The following is a 12,767-nucleotide window of genomic DNA, read 5'->3' on the forward strand; positions in this document are numbered from 1 at the left end:
GCCAACGTCCACTGGATCACGGAAAAAGCAAGAGAGTTCCAGAAAAATATCTATTTCTGCTTTACTGACTATGCCAAAGCCTTTGACTGTGTGGATCACAATAAACTGGAAAATTCTTCAAGAGATGGGAATACCAGACCACCTGACCTGCCTCTTGAGAAATTTGTATGCAGGTCAGGAAGCAACAGTTAGAACTGGACATGGAACAACAGACTGGTTCCAAATAGGAAAAGGAGTTCATCAAGGCTGTATATTGTCACCCTGCTTATTTAACTTATATGCAGAGTACATCATGAGAAACGCTGGACTGGAAGAAACACAAGCTGGAATCAAGATTGCCGGGAGAAATATCAATAACCTCAGATATTCAGATGACACCACCCTTATGGCAGAAAGTGAAGAGGAACTCAAAAGCCTCTTGATGAAAGTGAAAGTGGAGAGTGAAAAAGTTGGCTTAAAGCTCAACATTCAGAAAACAAAGATCATGGCATCTGGTCCCACCACTTCATGGGAAATAGATGGGGAAACAGTGGAAACAGTGTCAGATTTTATTTTTTGGGGCTCCAAAATCACTGCAGATGGTGATTGCAGCCATGAAATTAAAAGACGCTTATTCCTTGGAAGGAAAGTTATGACGAACCTAGATAGCATATTCAAAAGCAGAGACATTACTTTGCCAACAAAGGTCCATCTAGTCAAGGCTATGGTTTTTCCTGTGGTCATGTATGGATGTGAGAGTTGGACTGTGAAGAAGGCTGAGCACCGAAGAATTGATGCTTTTGAACTGTGGTGTTGGAGAAGACTCTTGAGAGTCCCTGCAAGGAGATCCAACCAGTCCATTCTGAAGGAGATCAGCCCTGGGATTCCTTTGGAGGGAATGATGCTAACACTGAAACTCCAGTACTTTGTTCACCTCATGCGAAGAGTTGACTCATTGGAAAAGACTGATGCTGGGAGGGATTGGGGGCAGGAGGAGAAGGGGACAACAGAGGATGAGATGGCTGGATGGCATCACTGACTCGATGGATGTGAGTCTGAGTGAACTCCGGGAGTTGGTGATGGACAGGGAGGCCCGGCGTGCTGCGATTCATGCGAAGAGTTGGACACGACTGAGCGACTGAACTGAACTGAACTGAAATAATTATCTCTGTTAAAAACAGAATAAAAGTAAGGTTTTACTAAAGAGCTCATAGACCCCAATTCTCCAGTGATGAAGCCTTCAACATGGTATGATAGTCACTCTTTCACATCACAGAGCCACCACTTAATGCTGCAGTATAGTCACTTAAAAGAGTTAATACCCCTCCTTCAGGCCCAGAGAGTAAACTGGAGTACAGAGTCTATTTACACCAGCAAAGTACCAAGCTTTATTGTTCATAATAAGTAAAATTGACTTGCAGGCTCTATTCTTGGACAACTTCATCAATGTTTTTTGAATTGCCAGTTCCAACAAATGAAACGACAGTTATCCAATCACATTCCTGAATACGAACCCTGAACCATTAATCATACTGATATGTACTACTGACAAAGGAAATCTGTGAAGCAGGCATGATTGATGGATATGGACCATGACGACCTTGAACGACTTCACCAAAAAGATAGAAATCAAAACTGCAGAGCAAATGATGGCTGTTTCTAAAAAGCACATGTGCAAAGTAAGAATAGAACTAATATGCTGTTTCAAGATGAAAAACAATAGCAGTATATAGATGGATGTTTGTAAATATAGTCTTTTTTCCTCATATAGTCTTTACTCTAAAATACAAGGAAAAATAAATTCTCATCTGCTTCAATCTAATACAATGGGAATAACCAAGTCTTTTTATAAAGAGAAAATCCTCAAGAGTTCAGTGCCAGTCAGTGATGGAAAGATACAAGCGTACAAGAGGGGCAAGGGGATGGAACTCTTGGCTTCTGCTTGTATTGCATATTACAAAGGGCTTGAGACAGTCACATATTTAATTTTCTAGTCTGTTGTTGGGCTTCAGAAAAAGAAGCCTACAAGAGAATTTGGAATGTTGTTTTATATATCACTGTACATCTCCCAGTGTTTAATATGGGGACTTACCTGGTGGCTCAGATGGTAAAGACTCTGCCTGCAATGCAGGAGACCCAGGTTCAATCCCTGGGTTGGAAAGATCCCCTGGAGAAGGGAATGGCTACCCACTCCAGTATTCTTGCCTGGAAAATCCCATGGACAGAGGAGCGTGGTGAGCTAGAGTTCATGGGGTTGCAAAGAGTCAGACACGACTAAGGGACTTTCACAGTCATGCATATGGAAGATGCTAAGTAACAGAACACTCAGTGAATTCTTTTTCAAGCATTTATCTTATACCTATATGTTTATACTTTTATTATAACCAGAGCTTGAGAAAACCAGCAAAGTTGTCTGTTACACTCAGTATAAACCTTAACTTTTTTATAGTGTTTCTGAAACCTTTCTGTATTTGCTAGAGAGTACTGCCAAATCCAAAGAGGAGATATTAAATGGAGAAAAATGTTTTAGGACCTTGACTTTGTTTACTATGAAAATTGGCAAATTTCTTAATTGAAAACTCTGCCAAAAATATATAATGGAGAAATGACTCTTCAGCAAGTCATTTTGGTAAAACTGGAGAGCCACATGTAAATCATTGAAGTTAGAACATTATCTCACACCATACACAAAAATAAACTCAAAATGGCTTAAAGACTTAAATTTAAAACATGACACTATACAACTCTTAGAAGAGAACATAGGCAAAACATTTTCCGACATAAGTAATAGATACCAATGTTTTCTTATGTCAGGCTCCCAAGGCAATATAAAAAAAAGTCAAAAACAAATGTTCTTTAGTCGCTCAGTCATGTCCACCTCTTTGGTGGACATGCAACATGGCATGCTTCCCTGTCCTTCACCATCTCCCAGAGCTTGCTCCAACACATGTCCTTTTAGTCAGTGATGCCATTCAACCATCTTGTCCTCTGTCATCCTCTTCTCCTCTTGCCTTCAATCTTTCCCAGAATCATGGTATTTTCCAATGAGTCAGTTCTTTGCATCAGGTGGCCAAAGTATTGGAGCTTCAGCTTTAGCATCAGTCCTTTCAATGAATATTCTATTGATTTCCTTTAGGATTGACTGGTTTGATCTCCTTGCAGTCCAAGGGACTCTCAAGAGTCTTCTCCAACATCACAGTTCAGAGACATCAGTTCTTTGGCATTCAGTCTTCTTTATGGTGCAACTCTCACATCCATACCTGACTACTGGAAAAACCATAGCTTTGACTAGATGGACCTTTTTCAGCAAAGTAATGCCTCAGCTTTTTAATACGCTGTCTAGGTTTATCACCAAGGAGCATGCATCTTTTAATTTCATGGCTGCAGTCACCATATGCAGTAATTCTGGAGCCCAAGAAAATAAAGTCTGTCACTGTTTTGATCATTTCTCCATTTGCCATGAAGTAATGGAATCAGATGCCATGATGTTAGTTTTTTGAGTGTTGAATTACCTAATACAGCTTATAAGCTTTGTATAGCAAAAGAAACCATAAACAAAATGAGAGGACAACCTACAGACTAGTAGAAAATATTTACAAATTCTGCAACCAACAAAGGTTTAATTTCCAAAATATACAACTCATACAACTGAACAAAACAATAAAAAATTGGTCCAGTACCTAAAGAGACATTTCTCCAAAGATGACAAACAGATGCCCAACAATTACATGAAAAGATGCTCAACATCACTAATTTTTAGAGATGCAAATCAAAAATACAATGAGGTATCACCTCGCTCCAATCAAAATGGTCATCATTAAAAGCTCTACAAATATCAAGTGCTGAAGAAGGTGTGGAGAAAAAGGAACCCTCCTATACTGTTAGTGGGAATGTTAATTGGTGCAGCCACTATGGAATACAGCATGGAGGTTCCTTAAAAAATGAAAAATAGAGTTACCATGTGGTCTAGCAATCCCACTCCTAGCATATATCTGGAGAAAACTAATTTGAAAAGATATACGAACCCCAATGTTCATAGCAGCAGTATTTACAATAGCCAATACAGGGAGCAATCTCAATGTCCATTGCCAGGTAAATGGATAAAGATGTGATACATATACAATGGAATGTTACTCAGTCATAAAAGAGAATGAAATAATGCCGTTTGATATTTGCAGCAACACAGATGCACTTAGAGATGATCACACCAAGTGAAGTAATCAGGACGAGAAAGACAAATACCACCTATCACTTACATGTGGGACCATAGTATGACACAAATGAGTTTATCTATGAAACAGACTCACAGACATAAAGAACAGACTTGTGGTTGCCAAGGGAGAGAGAGGTGGGGGAGAGATAGGTTGGGAGTTTGGAAGTAGCAGATACAAAGTAATATATATATATATACACACACACACACACACACATAATAGATAAACAACAAGGTCCTACTGTATATCACAGGGAACTATGTTCAATACCCTGTCATAATCATAATGGAGATGACTATGAAAAAAAAAACAATATATATATAATTGAATCACTTTCCTGTATACCGGAAATTACTACAACACTGTAAATCAACTATACTTGAATAAAATATTTTTTAAAAGCCCAAAAAACAAAACAAAAGAAGAAAACTCTGCCAATCTGGACAAAAGAAAACCTTTAAATTTCTGGTGTGTATCTATAAAAACAGATGCAAAGGTCATAGAAAACACTAGATCTTACATCTGTGAAATAGTACAGTCCCAAGTGAATATTTAATGTCTTTATAATATTTCTTTAATAAAAATAGCTTACACATAATATTTTTTTTTCATTTTAAAAGCACATTTGCATGTATTTAACCCATCAGAATGTTATTTCTAAGAAAATAAGGACTTCTTGCTAAGCCCCACAGGGGACTGAATAAAACAGTTTTGTTAGATGGTAAGGTAGAACCAGATTTCCTGGGTTTAACTCCTGGTTCTGTTAATTACTCACTGAGAGATCTCAGGCAATTCATTTTCTCTGTATTCTTACATTTCTTCATCTTCAAAATGAAGATCATAATCCTAATAGCCACGTCAGAGGGCAGTCATGAGGATCCAGGAGTTAAGCTGCATAAATACGCTCCTAAAGTGGCAGGCTCATAGGGAATTCAAAAGTATTGACTATGATTATTATTAACAGCTCATAAAAATTCAACATAAAATGCAGAATGAATTTTTAAAATTTAAAATTAAGGAAAATTATGACTGAGGCCAGAGAAAGAGCAAGGACCTGGCGGAATCAATCTAGTCCCTGACCATGACATTTCTAGCCAAAGGTAGATGGCCTCTCTGTTAGAGCTGAGCTAGTGCTTCACAAAGCCCAAGTGCCACCAGAGCTGGGCCACTCAAGCCCCACCTGAGGGCATCTGCCTTCCTGATGCTATAAGTACCAGTGCTCTGTACTATGAAAAGGGGCCCATCTCAATCCTGAGAAGACCAAAGGTGGCCAGCTGCCCCAAGGATGGTGCTTCATAGGCTGGCCAGAAATTGACTGCAGTAGCTTCTCTTGAAAAAAACAAAAGTGATCCTTATAATTCTGTTAGAACTTTAGAATTCCAAATCTAGGGAAATTAAGCATTCCTTCTTGCACTCATTCATGAAATATACATTCCACCAATACTAATTGTATGAGACTCTGTTCTAGGCAAAGGTGTTAAAGCAGTAAAGAGAGTTGCCAATGTCAGTGAACTGATTTCTAGCAGGAGGGTGAACTGAAATGTAAATATTTGTCAGATAATGACAGTCACGATTAAGAAAACAAAACTAGATAAACGGAAAAGCATACTGGTGGGGATAATACTAGTTGGAATGGTCAAGGAAGGCTTATTTGTTTTTAAAGGTAAGATTTGAACAGAGATTTAAATGAATTGAAGGAGTGGCCATGCAGACTTCGGAGATGAGCATATCAGGAACAAGGATGTAAAGTACAGAGTCCCTGATGTGGGAATGAGCTTGACACATCTTAAAGACAGTCAGAAGGCTAGGTGAGTTTCTACAATAAGTGAGCTGAATCTAGTCCAGAGTAGCCACTGCTGTGGCCATATGTGGGAGGACCTCACTAGGATGCCACAGTTAGGGAGAAACAGAGCAGACCCACAGAGATAAGAAGACCCCATAGCCTTTGAACAGGAGACGCACATTGGCTGTCTTAAGTCATGCTCCTTACCATTTCCAATTCCTGTTTGAGTTCAGCCTGAAAACAAGCACCCCTTTCTCCAAGGTATCCATATGGGTGTATGACTCTTGCCCACCAAATGTCCTAGTTAGAAGAGCATGTAAGATCTCACTTGAGTTCAGTTGCTCAGTCATGTCCTACTCTTTGCAACTGGATGGACTGCAGCATGCCAGGCTTCAGTGGCATCACCAACTCCAAGAGCTTGCTCAAACTCATGTTCCTTGAGTCGGTGATGTCATGCAAACATCTCATCCTCTGCCATCCCTTTCTCTTCCTGCCTTCAATCTTTCCCAGCATCAGGGTCTTTTCCAGAGTCAGTTCTTCCCATCAGGTTGCCAAAGTATTGGAGCTTCAGCTTTAGCATCAGTCCTTCCAATGAATATTTAGCACTGATTTCCTTTAGGATTGACTTGTTTGATTTCCTTGCAGTCCAAGGGACTCTCAAAAGTCTTCTCCAATGCAAAAGTTTAAAAGCATCAGTTCTTCGGTGCTCAGCTTTCTTTATGGTGCAACTCTCTCATCCATACATGACTACTGGAAAAACCATAGCTTTCACTAGATGGACCTTTGTCAGCAAAGTAATGTCTCTGCTTTTTAAGCCGGTATCTAGGTTTGTCATAGCTTTTCTTCCAAGGAGCAAGTGTCTTTCAATTTCATGACTGCAGTAACCATCTGCAAGTGATTTTGGAGCCTGAGAAAATAAAGTTTGTCACTTTTTTCATTGATTCCCCATTTATTTGCCATGAAGTGATGGAACCGGATGCCATGATCTTAGTTTTTTGAATGTTGAGTTTTAAGCCAGCGTTTTCACTCTCCTCTTTCACCTTCATCAAGAAGCTCTTTAGTTTCTCTTTGCTTTTTTCCATAAGGGTGGTGTGCATATCTGCATATCTGAGATGATTGATATTTTTCTCTGCAATCTTGATTCCAGCTTGTGCTTCATCCAGTCTAGCATTTCGCCTGATGTACTCTGCATAGAAGTTAAATAAGCAGGGTGACAATATACAGCCTTAATCTACTCCTTTCCCAATTTGGAACCAGTCTGTTGTTCCATGTCCGTTTCTAACTGTTGCTTCTTAACCTGCATACAGGTTTCTCAGGAGGTAGGCAAGATGGTCTGATATTCCCATCTCTTGAAGAATTTTCCACAGTTTGTTGTGATCCACATAGTTGAAGGCTTTAGCATAGTCAAAGAAGCATAAGTAGATGTTTTTCTGGAATTCTCTTGTTTTTCCTATGATCCAGTGGATGTCGACAATTTGTTCTCTGGTTCCTCTGCCTTTTCTGAACAGAGCTTGAACATCTGGAATCTCTTGGTTCAAGTGCTGTTGAAGCCTAGCTTGGAGAATTTTGAGCATTACTTTGCTAGTGTGTGAGATGATGTAGCTCACTAGGTAAAGAATCTGCCTGCAGTGCAGCAGACCAGGGTTCAATCCCTGGATTGGGAAGATGCCCTGGAGAAGGAAATGGCTACCCATTCCAGTATCCTTGCCTGGAAAATCTCATGGACAGAGGAGCCTGGTGGGCTGCAGTCCATGGGGTCGCAAAGAGTCTGGCACAACTGAGTGACTAACACTTACTTACTTGCTAGTGTGTGAGATGAGTACAATTATTTGGTAGTTTGAACATTCTCTAGCACTGCCTTTCTTCGGGATTGAAAACTGACTTTTTCCAGTCCTGTGGCCATTGCTGAGTTTTGCAAATTTGCTGGCATACTGAGTGCAGCACTTTCACAGCATCATCTTTTAGGATTTGAAATAGCTCCACTGGAATTTCATCACCTCCACTAGCTTTGTTCATAGTGATGCTTCCTAAGGCCCACTTGACTTCACATTTCAGGATGTCTAGCTACAGGTGAGTGATTACACCATCGTGATTATCTGGGTCATGAAGATCTTTTTTGTACAGTTCTTCTGTGTATTCTTCCCACTGCTTCTTAATATCTTCTGCTTCTGTTCGGTCCCTACCATTTCTGTCCTTTATTGAGCCCATCTTTGCAAGAAATGTTCCCTTAGTATCTCTAATTTTCTTGAAGAGATCTCTAGTCTTTCCCCTTCTATTGTTTTCCTCTATTTCTTTGCATTGATCACTTAGGAAGAATCTCACTTAATTCTTACTTAATGAATTTGAAAGACTGATTATGATTATCCCATTTTTGAGGTGAGACTTCCCTGTTGGCTCAGACAGTAAAGAATCTGCCTGAAATGCAGGAAACCTGGGTCAAGAAGTTCCGCAGGAAAAAAGGGAATGGCTACCCACTCCAGTATTCTTGCCTGGGGAATCCCATGCACTGAGGAGTTTGGCAGGCTAGAATTCTGTGGGATTTCCCAGGCAAGAATACTAGAGTGGGTTGCCATTTCCTTCTCCAGGAGATCTTCCCAAACCAGGGATCGAACCCGCATCTCCTGCATTGCAGCCAGATTTTTTTACTGACTGATCCATCAGGGAAGCCCTGGTCATCATAGATGCAGATTATTTTACAGAATTAAGACTCATCAGACTATATTGCCTTTGCCCAAATGTCCATCTGCAAATTGAATGGGATCTCATTGCAGAAAAGAAGAAGAAACAGGATGGTGAAAGGGTAGTATATAAAAAAAAATCACTTCCTTGAATGGTGAATTAGCACTTTTCCTAAACACTATGCTTCACTAATAAGTTAGCTTTAATCCATTCCCAAATGCCTGGGTTCTCTCATCCATTTGCTTCAACTTTTCATTTTTTTCTCCATTCCTACCAGGGGGCTTCCCTGGTGGCTCAGTGGTAAAGAATCTGCCTGTCAATTCAGGAGACGTGGGTTTGACCCCTGGGTAGGGAAGATCCCCTGGAGAAGGAAATGCTAACCCCCACTCCAGTATTCTTGCTTGGAGAATCCAGTGGACAGAGGGGCCTAACAGGCTACAGTCCATTGGATTGCAAGAGAGTCAGACACAACTTAGCAACTAAACAACAAAAACAGAATTCCTCAGGTCCCAGGCATCACCCATTTGTTTCGTGTTTAAATAACCTTTTCACCTATATCCTAGATTCCCTGTGATTCATATACTGTGTAGTATGCACTCATGGTATGCAATCAACTAATGCAGGGGGATTAAAGCTGTGGATTGCGTAATCCATTTCTCAATGCGATATACACTGTGAAAAGGCAACTGCAGTAAAAGGGAGATTGATTTAAGAGGCTCCCTGGGCAACAAGAGCCACAATTTCCAAATGTGCCAAAAATTTATTAGGGCTCCATGTCAGATTGCTGCACTCTCTGTAGCAATGGTTTAATAAACACAGTGATGCACTGTTCTAGAGGCTGCAAAGACATGTTGTGGATATTTGATATGAGCAGTGTCTTCTTCCCATGATCATATTCTTCTCTTGTAGAATTATCCACGTTTCCTGATTTGTCTTAATGATACCTGAATGACTTTGCAAACAATCTGCCTATGGTAGAAATTGTTGAAATAAATCACAGAGGCTATCAACCACAGTCCAAGCTTGGTGAGTTCTCCAAAGACACTTAATACAGAAGATGCCAGAAAATGTCAGCACCTCTATTTATGTCCTACAGCTAACTAATTTTATGCTAATTTCATTTTGATACTGTGATTCCTTTTTCTACGTGTTGATGGATGGGTTTCATGAGTTAATTCTCTAGTCTCTGATGCAGGCAGACTGGACATAAATCCTAGGGTTTTGTAGAAGAGGCAGTTGCACCATGCTACTTATTATCAGCACAAGCACATGGCAACCTTGGCTTATTTTTCAAGAGACTGCTACCATTCTGTACGTTTTCCAAATGCAGACTTCATCTACCCCATAATAGTTTTTAATGGGAGAAGTGTAACAGTCTTTGTGGTTTGTTTATTATTATTCTTATTAGGTTTTTCTTTTATTTCTCCAGGTGTGATTGGGAGAAGAGTTTGGATTTCTTTCTCAGTTTATAAAAGATAATGAGAAAATGGCACAAGGAAATTAGCTAGGGCTTGCTGCTTCAGAAGACACCTCATGGGAATGATTTGTCTGGACAAGGTTGGCAACCCATGGGTTTGCCATCTGTGTGTCCTAGGAATAGTGGAGTAAATATTGGCTTCCGGGCTTAGCTGCTTCACTGTATTTCCTTTGGTTTCTCTAGTTTATAGATTTCCAGCTTGAAAAAGAGTTGATTGTGGAGAAAGAGTCTTTGCTAAATAAAACAGATCTTAAAGAATTTTGAGGATTTCACATTAATAATAGTTAATATTTACTAAGAGATTATGTGTTAGGTATTGTGTTACATTATTTTATCTAATCCTTGTAATGAGCTTAGGCAATAGTTATTATTTTTACCACAATTTCACAAATAATGAAATTTTATAAAGTTGTTTATATAACTTACCCTACATTCTCACAGCTAATGCCAACCCATACAGATAAAAGCCCAGAGATCATTTTCTTAGTCTTCATAGCTTGGCTGTGTGTAATGGTGATCTTTGATTCTTCCTTGATTCCTTTCTCTCCTGACTCTCTAAGATTCCTTATAGGAATTATCTCCTAGCTTTGAATTTTCATTCTATCTCCTGGGGACTGATCTCATCTGGTGGCTCTGGTACAAAGAGATCACTTTTTTGACTTGATCAACTTTGATCCAACATTTTATTATTTTCAAAAGCAGCTCCTATGTGGCTGTGCCTACCTTCTTGTTCAGAGGACAATCCCAAAGGGCTGATTTATTATTTTAATCTGTGTACACATATTTTCACTTAGTATCCATAACACAAGAAACTTTGCAATGGAAAATCATAAGGCCTGTCCAGTTCCAGTTGGCAGAGAGTTGAATGTAATATGGCAGATATTGTTTCCTAACAGCAATTCTTCCTTCTTCTGTGATAATATAATATCTAATATTAAATGAGGTACATGGCTTCTTAGAGGAAGACTACATTTCCCATACTCCCTTTGTGCCACATATAGTCACATGACTGAGTTAAAGCCAATGGGATGTGAGAAGTAACATTGTGGTATATGCCAACAAAGGAAGATACATGTTATCTTCATCCGCTTTTTTTTTTTTTTTTTTTTTTGCTGGGATGACTGGAATGTGGATGTGATAGTGAGCTCCTTCAGACTATGCAGACAAGAGTAGCAATGCACTAGGAAATGCAGAGCAACAGGAGCTGGGTCCCTGGCACCTGATGGAGCAGAGTTACCACATTAGGGAGTGGACTGTTTACCTTCAGACTCTTATGAGACAGAAATAACTCTCTGCCTCATATATACAAGGCTAACTTATTTGAAATAACAGTGACTGACTCCATGCCCTATCATAACCAAGTCCTTCCCATCCTTTTCAGAATTTTTTTTAATCTATAAGGCACTCCAAAGATATATTGAAGATATAAGGGAAAAAAACTTTGAAAAATACAACACAGATTAGGTCTAGGAGACTATTTTTGCAAAAAAAAAAAAAAATCATTTTTCCCCAAGTAGAGCCAAAATATCAAGATAAGTGTACCTATTTTATCAATTACCTGAATTCTAGATGCTTAATCTTCATGATATCAAATATTCACCTAGCAGATTGCTTAGTTATTCATCACAGTATTGATATTTATTTCAACAAGTTACAGAGACATCAACATCAATAAATTCTGTCAATCATACTCGCTCCCTACTTTTAAAAATTTCAGTGGGCAGAAGAATCACCTGGGAGGCTTATCAGACATGCAAAATTCTTGGTTCCACCCTCGATCTGAACCATGTGTGAGGCCTAGGAATCTGTCTTTTTATGAACCAGCCAGGTGACTGTCTGGCCCACCAGAGCCTCAAAACCTACAAGATATGGAAGTTTGTATGGAACATTGGCAATAAAAATATGTAATAGTAATTGGACTATTGTAATTAGTCCAATTGTAGTCATTGGACTCCCCAGATGGCACTAGTGTAAAGAACCTGCCAATGCAGGAGACTTAAGAGACGCAGGTTTGATCCCTGCGTTGGGAAGATCCTCTGGAGGAGGGTATGGCAACCCACTCCAGTATTCTTACCTGGAGAATCCCATGAACAGAGGAGCCTGGCAGGCTATGGTCCGTAGGGTTGCAAGGAGTCAGACATGACTGAAGCGACTTAGCACAATAGTAATAATTATAGAAATATTACATCATTCACTGATATATCTGGACCAGTATCCTCTAAAAGTTGTAAACAACAACATATAAAATGGAGTGAGCACTGATTATGTATCAGGCACTATATAAAATTTTTGACATGTAGTTTCATTTAATTTTCAAAATAAAAAGGCATTTTTATTTTTTATTTTTTTTTAACATTCTTAACACAATTTTTAATGATGGCATTAATATGTCATTGGTTGTAGGTATTATAATTTATCCTGCTGATGGACCTAAAGATTGTTTTCAGTTCTTAATATTATATATATCTAGTTTTATTTCTGATCAAAACAGTCTATTGGACTCTGTGGAAGAGGGAGAGGGTGGGATGATTTGGGAGAATGGCATTGAAATATGTATAATATCATATATGAAACAAGTCACCAGTCCAGGTTCGATGCACGATACTGGATGCTTGGGGCTGGTGCACTGGGATGA

The sequence above is a fragment of the Bos mutus genome, chromosome 2 (assembly GCF_027580195.1).
Source record: "Bos mutus isolate GX-2022 chromosome 2, NWIPB_WYAK_1.1, whole genome shotgun sequence".
NCBI classification, from domain to species: domain Eukaryota; kingdom Metazoa; phylum Chordata; class Mammalia; order Artiodactyla; family Bovidae; genus Bos; species Bos mutus.